This window comes from Lygodium microphyllum, chromosome 14 (genome assembly GCF_053477565.2).
Source record: "Lygodium microphyllum isolate KBCC chromosome 14, Lygodium_microphyllum_v1.1.10, whole genome shotgun sequence".
NCBI classification, from domain to species: domain Eukaryota; kingdom Viridiplantae; phylum Streptophyta; class Polypodiopsida; order Schizaeales; family Lygodiaceae; genus Lygodium; species Lygodium microphyllum.
Window position 1 is genome coordinate 66805729 of NC_141148.1, and position 9228 is coordinate 66814956.

The window sequence follows — 9228 nt, forward strand, 5'->3', positions numbered from 1 at the left end:
GCACAAAGTACATAATTAAGCACAAAATATCTTAAGTAAAACCAAAACTATCTTTAAATGTAGTCAAAATCTTTAACCTGACTCTCAAGTCCCAAAGCAATCTACATTTATTGTCCACACTTTAAGCACAAAGTACATAATTAAGGATAAAATATCTTAATTAAAATCTAAACTATCTTTAAATGCAATGAAGATCTCAAGTCTATAACACAAATCACAAGGTCTCATCACACAATTTTCTGAGTCTTTCATTTTCATTTATAAGAAAGTCTTATAATTCACTATTTGATCATGGAATCCTATATTCATCAAGATCAAATAATGGAAATATTTTATAATATAATTGGTGTGGGGAATTCTTGAGTCCTGTACAAAAAAATGGGCATGGATCCCAACATGACAATCATATGAATGTTTATCAAGAATTTAAGGCTATATGAAGGCATGGGGCATGCAAGAACAACCATATGAATCGTTATTAAGCATTAAAAGCTATCATTTCACCATTGTAACTCAAAAGATATTATGAGGGATAGTTTATCTAGAGTTTATTGCTGGTTCCCTTGATTTTCATCCCTTGTTGGCACATGAAATAATTACACTATACCCAAATGCATAACTTCTAGCTTTTATTTACGTTTTGGATTCTATCTTACAAGAAGATTGTTACACAATGCAAGTATGCTACACCACTAATCTCTAAAATTGTAGTGTTTATTTAAAAATGTGTTATTCGAGTAGACAAAGCACACTAGTGCACTAGATGCAAGTATGCTACACAAAGATGTTAAAGCATAATGAACTAAGTTGTGCTAGTTTCTAAATTGTATTTCATAACTTAGCTTTGAACCCTAAATGTTCTAATGCTATTTTTATTAGAAAACTTATCTTTGCAACTTAAAAAGTCTATTGCAAATTGAATTACCTCTAAGTAGCTTCCCTTCATCTTCTAGGATAATTCTTCTAGCCTACAAGCATAGTAGCACATGACAGAAGCACATCATACTAAGATTGTTAAATTCTTCTATCGATACATTAGTTTTAAATTCTAATCTATAATCATGTTGGTATAGGATGCTAGAAATCATACTAGACTTATTCCATGCATTAAATTATAATGCTTAGCTACTTATTCATTATTTTATCCTACAAATATTTTGACGTAGGATGAAAGCATATTGCATAAGGTGCACTAGATTTTTAAATGGATTCTTTTAGAATTTTCATAGCCTATGAGCATGTTGATACACAATGCAAGCATGCTTTCACCGAGCTACACTATCTTTTGGCATACTTTGTTTAACCTTAAGTATACCTACCTACCTAACTTAGAAGATGAATAGAAGAGGCTACTCTCATAAAAGAAAGTGAAAAAGAGTTCCCCACATTATGGAGCATTCCCTACAAAAGAGATCCACAAAATTCATCAACAAGTTGAGATACATTGCCTATACAATATGAACAAATTCTAGCCTAGTAAATGGATATGTCATATCACTAGTGCTCAAGTGTAAAAGTGTAGAAATTGAGAGATAATGGTGTTGCATGTAGCATTATCATTATTATTATATTTTTTATTTAAAAATATTTTTCTCTTATCATCCCACCACCATGCCTTCATAGGTATCAACTAACACCATTGTCCTCATTATCATCATAACAATGAGATTACTCTTGTCATATCCATCATGTTAACACTTACATTTGTATCATCTATAGTTGCCATCCAAACTGAGAAGTCCTCTTGAATGCAACAAAGACCCTATGCATCCAATCAACCAAGCTTGCCCTAGTCCAAACAATGAGAGTAGGACCCAACTTTGCATAATCAATTGTATAAGAAAACATTGATTTTTCTTTTTTAAGGAAGAAAAATTTTATATGTATGACATGTGGATGAGCCATTATGGCTAAATCTTTCTCATTTCAAGTTATGTTGGTCATGAGAGAGAGAGAGAGAGAGAGAGAGAGAGAGAGAGAGAGAGAGAGAGAGAGAGAGAGAGAGAGAGAGAGAGAGAGAGAGAGAGAGAGAGAGAGAGAGAGAGAGAAGCAAAGAGAGGAATAGGGAGAGAGAAGGAAAGATAGATAGGGAAAGGAAAGAGAAGACAACTCAAGGTTTTCCTCTCCCTGCATACCCATAAAAGTATCCAAGGAGAAGATAATTCTGTTACTCATCATGAACTCGGTATCCCTATTATGCATAATCACATGCGGTAATCCATGTAATCTAAAGATATGCTCCATGAATTGACTAGCCACTTGTGAAGTAGTGAACTAGGTCTTAATAGGAATAAAATGGGCTGCCTTAGTGAGTCTATATACTATTACATAAATGCTATTCCAACCCTTTTTGGTAGTAGGTAGGCCAATAATGAAATCCATGGTAATATGTGTCCATTTTCCTTCAAGGATAGGCAATGGTTGCAACAAACCACTTTGCTTATGGTTGCTATCCTTGTTCTCCTCACAAGGCATACACTTGCACATTTGAGTATTACATTTCTCTTCACCATTAGCTACTTGTACTCTTATGGATTGCTGTAAATTAGTGGGAAAATAGTATAACCTATCCACAATTGACTTATTCACAAAACTATGTGTACTGTCACTATCTATCAGGATAAACACATCCTTTCCATAAATGGTACCCTTCATATGAAGTGTATAGGAATCTTTGAAACTGTCTAAGCATCCATGAAAATAGAACAAAGGATAGTGGCAGCAAGATGTAAATCTGTCCCACTAGGATCAAAAGGAATATGCCCACGAGGGTCAAATGAAAATCCATCCACAACCTCATAAGACTTTTTTGGATCAAGATCCTCATCATACTCTTCAAATTCAGCTTGTACACTCACTGTTTGTTCATCAATAACCTCATCATCCACATACTTAAGTACTATCATATTGTAATTCTTGGCCTTAGCATTCTTGTAAGTGCACTTGGATGCATGATTAGCCATACATTTTTCACCACATTTGAAGCATAGACGCTTTTCTTTTATTTCCTTGAAAAGATCCATAGATATGAACTTGCCATTGTTTGCTGAATTATTTTGGGATCTATGGTCACCTTGCTTTGGCTCCACTTTATTTGATTGGTGACTTTGAAGCACATTGCTATCTTGAAGCATTGAAAGTAGGGTATGTAGAGACTACTAAATGAAGTATTGGATCCTCTATAATTGCCACCAAAGTTGCATTGTTTAGCAACAACCCTTTGCTATTCAAAAGAAGTATGCATAGGAATGTCCTTCCTATACTTATGAGCATACCTCTCTACTAGCTCAATATCTTGGAATAGTGTGGTAGGTTTCTCAGCCATAACATCAACTGATAAATGAGGCTCCAAACCGTAGACATACTTATGCAACTTTGCATCATCTCTCTACATACATGGTAATATTCAAAAACTAATTTGTAACTTATAGGCTTCTTTGGTCCAAGTGATACCATATTCTTGCTAGCTTTTCTTTCTCAATGGGAGAGACAAACACTTGATCCATCTTAGCTTTGAATTCCTCCAAACTATCTACCTACTAATTTTTTCTCTTTATCTCCACCATGTATGAGCAAAGCCCTCAAGGGGTGAAATGTACCAAAGTAAATCTTTTGGTCACCTAACTTAGGAAAAATGTCAAAGTAAGACTCTAATTTTGAAGTCCACTCCTCCAAATCAGCCAATGATGATGAATGGCCACTATATTTGGTGAACATAATCTTATCACAGAGTTCCCTCTCAACAGAGCCTTGCTGTCCATTAGTTACTTGGGGATACAAGTCCATGTAACTATTATTAGGGTTTGAAATATTAGAGGTACTCATATGATAGTTGGTTTGAAACCTGCCTCCTAGAGGAATAGACAGCTATCTTCTAATGGTTTGAGGAAGATTTGTCACATGAATGCTCAAAATAGACTCATCAGCCCTAAAAGAAGTTTCCCCAATCTCATAAGTGATGTGTGGTATCCATTTCTTCCCAATGATACCTAGTTGAGGATTATTATTTGATGACTAAAAGGACTATTTATCTCTAATCTCTTTGTTTTCCATTTGTGCTACCATAAGCATAGAGATTTGAGCACTAAGTTTGTCCAAATAATCTCTAGTGAAAGAAGTAAACTTCTCCAAGGAATGCTTAATAGATTGGGCCATGTGATCCATGACTTCAGTGGCTGCATATTGGATTGAACTAACTATTCAACCACTTGATCCAATTTAGAAACTAATTCCATATATCTAATGGAATGCCTAGTCTCATGGTTACAAAGAGTGGCATTAATAATACTATATGCACCATATTCTTGAGAATATTTATCATCATGATGTGCCTTAAGTATTTCCTCATGTGGTTCCTTAATTTGTTGCTAAACATCATCATTAGGTTTTTTATTTCCCTTGTTTCTAGCCATTCTTATTCATTGGTACAGTGCAACCCTATTAGACGCCCTGATACAAAAATGGCTATAACTTTTGGCTCTAATATTGGAATCAATAACTTTTTGATGAAAATTGAATCCAATGAATAGTTGTTGAGGATGAGCTATAACACTCAATTTCAAAATCAAAATAAAATATTCTAGAAATATTCTTTTATTATTGTACAAAATAATCATGCACCCTATAAAAGCACTATTTTAGTGTATCCACCTCCCTAAGTCCAAGATAAGGTCTCCCAACCCTATGGTACCCTTGTATATGACCTCTAAGAGCTGAATACAACCTACAATACCTTGTATAGGTCGTGAAAATTCTTTGGATTACTATGTAACACTTGTAACCAAGTAAAAAGTCTCCCAAAAGTGGTCCCAATTCTCTATTTGAGTGAAATACTCTGTGTAAGGCATGTAACCAATCTGTGATAACCTGTAACACATGTAGATGATTGAAAACCAGCCCAAATGAAGGTCCAATTGCCCTATTGCCACGGAATATACCTATCCCCTGCTATAAGGAGTATAATGACTGAAATTTTTCCTATAGTAAACCTATGATAACTTGTATAATCCCTATAACTAATCAATGGAGTACCAATCAATGCTATCTAGCTGAAATCTTTAAATCTTCAATGATTCCACTCATGGTATCTATGGTTAGGGATATAACAACATGATCGACTCTCTACATGAGCTCCAAATCACTGAGAGGTGGGCAAAGTTCCCCTCGAGATGGTTGGTTTCACCCCTTTGAGATCTTTAATAGTGGTGGAGGGTCACCTCACTATTATCCTACTATCTCCACTAGCATCCACCTTTTTCCTCATTGGGAATATCAACCTGGTAGGAGCATTCTAATTAAGAAGACATGAATGAGATGCATAACTAAAAATTTCTTTCAGTCTTCAATAATATACAAGATTTGATCGATAAAATTTTGGAATCAAGAAATAGGGGTTGGCTAAGGATCTTAACAATGTAATTCAGTGACTCGCTAATTGCAAGTACTTACTCTTTATAATATTTCTTTATTGGGCAAAGAGAATCATACAACCAAATCATGGTTATGCATCAAGACAATGTAAATGACATTCATTATGAAATAGGACTAAAATGAATGTTAAATTTCAATGAAAAGTCTCTAATCAATGAGAAAGATGCTAATCTCTAATCTATTGATCAATTCAAAGAATTAATTGATCAAGAATCTCCCATCGACAAGTGAACAAGCTTTAAACAAGTGTATATTGAGAGATTTCAGAGATTAAGCAAGAAAAATACTTTGATCAATCTTGAAGGAGACGATTGATTCACTGACAATCAAGCCCGAATCAAGCTTTAGTACAATGGTTGAAGAAACTTCCATATTCCGTAAAATTCAGCCCATACATGCTTGAAGAAGATTAAATCCGTGAAGAATCAATGCTTTGAGCTTGCTTGGACACTTGAATGTCAAAGATTCAAGCTCTTTGAACAAAATCCCCAAAATATAACTCTATTATGAGCTTCAAGAGGCTCAATGTGCTAAAATATTTGAAATGTCTTCAATCTTGAAGCCAATCTTGCTCCAAAATGGCAGTTGTAGAGAAGCCTTGGAGATCAAGAAAAGTCAAATATTGAAGAGATTGAATCTTCCAAACTTGTGCCTACAATGGTTGCCATGCTATGTATTAGGGTTTCAAAGAAGGAAGATGAAGTTCAGAGGCTTCAAGAGGATAATTCGTGTTGAGTATGATGTCAAGAACTAGTCCCAATGAGTAAGCAAGCTAGAGATGAGTGATCATTGGCTGCCATGGACTATGGAGAGGGAGCAAGAAATCAATACAAATTGTGGCACAATTTTGGGCATGTTCCTAGTGTTCTCTTGAGCTTTATGCATCATCTATGGTGATTAAAATGATCAATAAGAGATGCATAATCATTGCCCCTCACTCAGAAGGAATGATTGATCAATAAAGAGGCAAGAGATAGGATTTCTTGGTAGCCACCATGAAAGCTTCAACCAAAAGCTTGAAAGAGAGAAGAAAGAGAAAGCCTGCCTTGAAAAGTAACTAGACTTTTAACAAAAACTAACTCTATTCTCCATGTCTTTAACTATTTTACCTTTAAAATGACATGTTATAGAGGTAGGACCTACTATTTTGTCCAATATACCTCTAACTTTTTCTTCAAGTACTTGAGTTAGCTCTAACTAGCTGTCCTTGGTCACTGCACTTATTCATTTTTAATCTCACACCCAATCCTTGAATAACCAAAAGATAACTAGCCTATGGAAGAAATCCAAGAAAAGATTGAACCAAATGATCAAAAACCAATGCTCTGATACCACTTGTAAAGGAGAGGGCTGAGAGGTCAAAGAAAGAAGAGGAGAAGAAAGAGAAAAGAGGAGAGACAATGAGTGATGAGGAGAGAGAAATACTAGAAACATAGGAAAGAAGAGAGAGAAGCCATGAAAGCTGAGTACAAGCAAGTGAGATAAGAGATACTAATTGTATTATGATAAAAGATGTCAAAAATTACATGTCTCATACCTTTTATACAGATATCAATGTGAAAAGGTATTATTAATAACTCTCTCACTAAAACATATATTTCCATCTTCTTATAGATTCCCTATAAATGGATAAGATGTCCATCAATGGTAAACTCCATGTATATCTATGAGAAATCCATAACGATCTTTCCTAAGGTCATCAATCAATCATGCCCAAGTACAATATCTGTGGGTTCCATTTCCAAAGTAATTAGATTCACCTTTGCTTTATAATTTTCAACCAACTATATGGGAACCTACAGACACATTTGAGTGTTGATCTCCTCTTCACCATTAGCTACTTATACTCTTATAGGCTACTATAATTCAATGGAAAAATACTGCAATGCCACCAAAGTTAACTTGTTTACCAACATCCCTTTTCTTTCCAAAAGAAGATTGAATGGAAATATATTTCCTATACTTATGAGAATACCTCTCTACTAGCTCAATAGCTTGGAATAGTGTGGTAGGTTTTTGGGCCATAACATCAACTGAAAAATTAGTCTCTAGACCATAAATGTATTTATGCAACTTTGCATCATCACTCACACTCTCTACATATATGGTAAGATTCAAAAACTAGTTGGTATACTCTCTAAATAATAGGCTTCTTTGGCCTAACTAATAGCATCTTCTAGCCAACTTTTTCTTCTCAATGGGGGAGACGAATACTTGAGCCATCTTAGCTTTGAATTCCTCCCAACTATCAACCTCCTAATTTTTCCTCTTTGTGTACCTCCATACATGAGCAAATCCTCAAGGTGAAGTATAGAAAAATGAATATTTTGGTCATCGGATCTAGGAAAAATGTCAAAATAAGATTCTAACTTTGAAGTACACTCTTCCAATTTAGCCAATGATGATGAATGGCCACTATATTTGGTCAACACAATCTTATCACCAAGTTCCCTCTCAATAAAGCCTTGCTATCCATTAGTTACTTGGCATTGTGATCCATGTAATTACCAATGGGATTTGAAAGATTAGAGGCATTCTTATGAAAATTGGTTTGAAACTTGCCTGAAGGAATAGGTGGCTGACTTCTAGCTTCTTGAGGAGGATTTGACCCATGAATGCTCAAAATAGGCTCATCATGTCAGAGAGAGAACCAGGGAGAGAGAAAGAGGAGAGAGAAAGACTGCAAAGGAGAGAGAAAGACTGCAGGAAGAGAGAGAATAAGAGTGACGAGGAGAGAGAAAGACTAGATTTAGAGAGAGAAAGACAAGAAAGAAGGGGAAGCCATAGAAGCTGTGAGCAAGAAGGGAGAGAAAGACTGTAGTTGTATTAATTTGTCAAAAGATGTGAAAAATTACAACTTCTCTTCTTATATACCAATGTCTGTGTGACATGGCATATTATCAACATTCTAACTATTCCCAACTTCTTACAATCCATCCCTTCCCAAAAGTTTTTGTCCTAAAAAACAAACCTAGAAAGAGCTAGAGAAGAGATGGATAGAACACAGTACTACTCTGTTTTACAGCTTTACAAATGGAAAATGAATGAAGAATGACCATTACAAGGGCTGAATTTGAAGAACGGAAAGAAGACCCAACTATATACATGACTTGAAGTACTTCAGAAGCAAATGTAGCCATAAAGTCTTCAACAAATAGTTCGAGAAGAAAGTAGACAGATTGTTGAATAAATAGTCCCTATTGGACCAAATCTGCCATAACTTTTGATAGAAGTGTCCAAATAAGATATTCCACATATCAAAACGAAGCTCTTGCAGAGTACTTTAAGCCCATGTAGATAGCTTAATTCTGAAAATTAGGTACGATAAAAACTGTTCTAAAACAACGTGCTGTCCTGAACCAGTCTGCATCAATACTAGCTCCATAAGCAATAGGCTTCAGCCACCAATGTATCCCTCAAGTATGGATACTCATCCAATATTGAATCAGGTCTCCAAGAAGCCTCTTCAGAGGGTAAACCTCTCCATTTAATCAAATATTCCATAATAGAACGTGATCGAAGCTTCTTTTCGCGCTGACCTATAACAGTCTCTGGGATGTACTGAACAAGACCATCTTCATCAATAGGTGGCAGCTCATCAACTATATCCACTGGATCACCATAATAGGGCTTGAGCTTACTAACATGGAAGACGTTATGAATCTTTGTAGAAGAGGGAAGCTCTAGTTTGTATGCCAAATCTCCAATCCATTTAAGGATCCTGTAAGGGCCATAAAATTTGTGGGCAAGCTTATTATTGGATCCATCTTTCAATGTAGAGTACTTGGATTTGGGCAC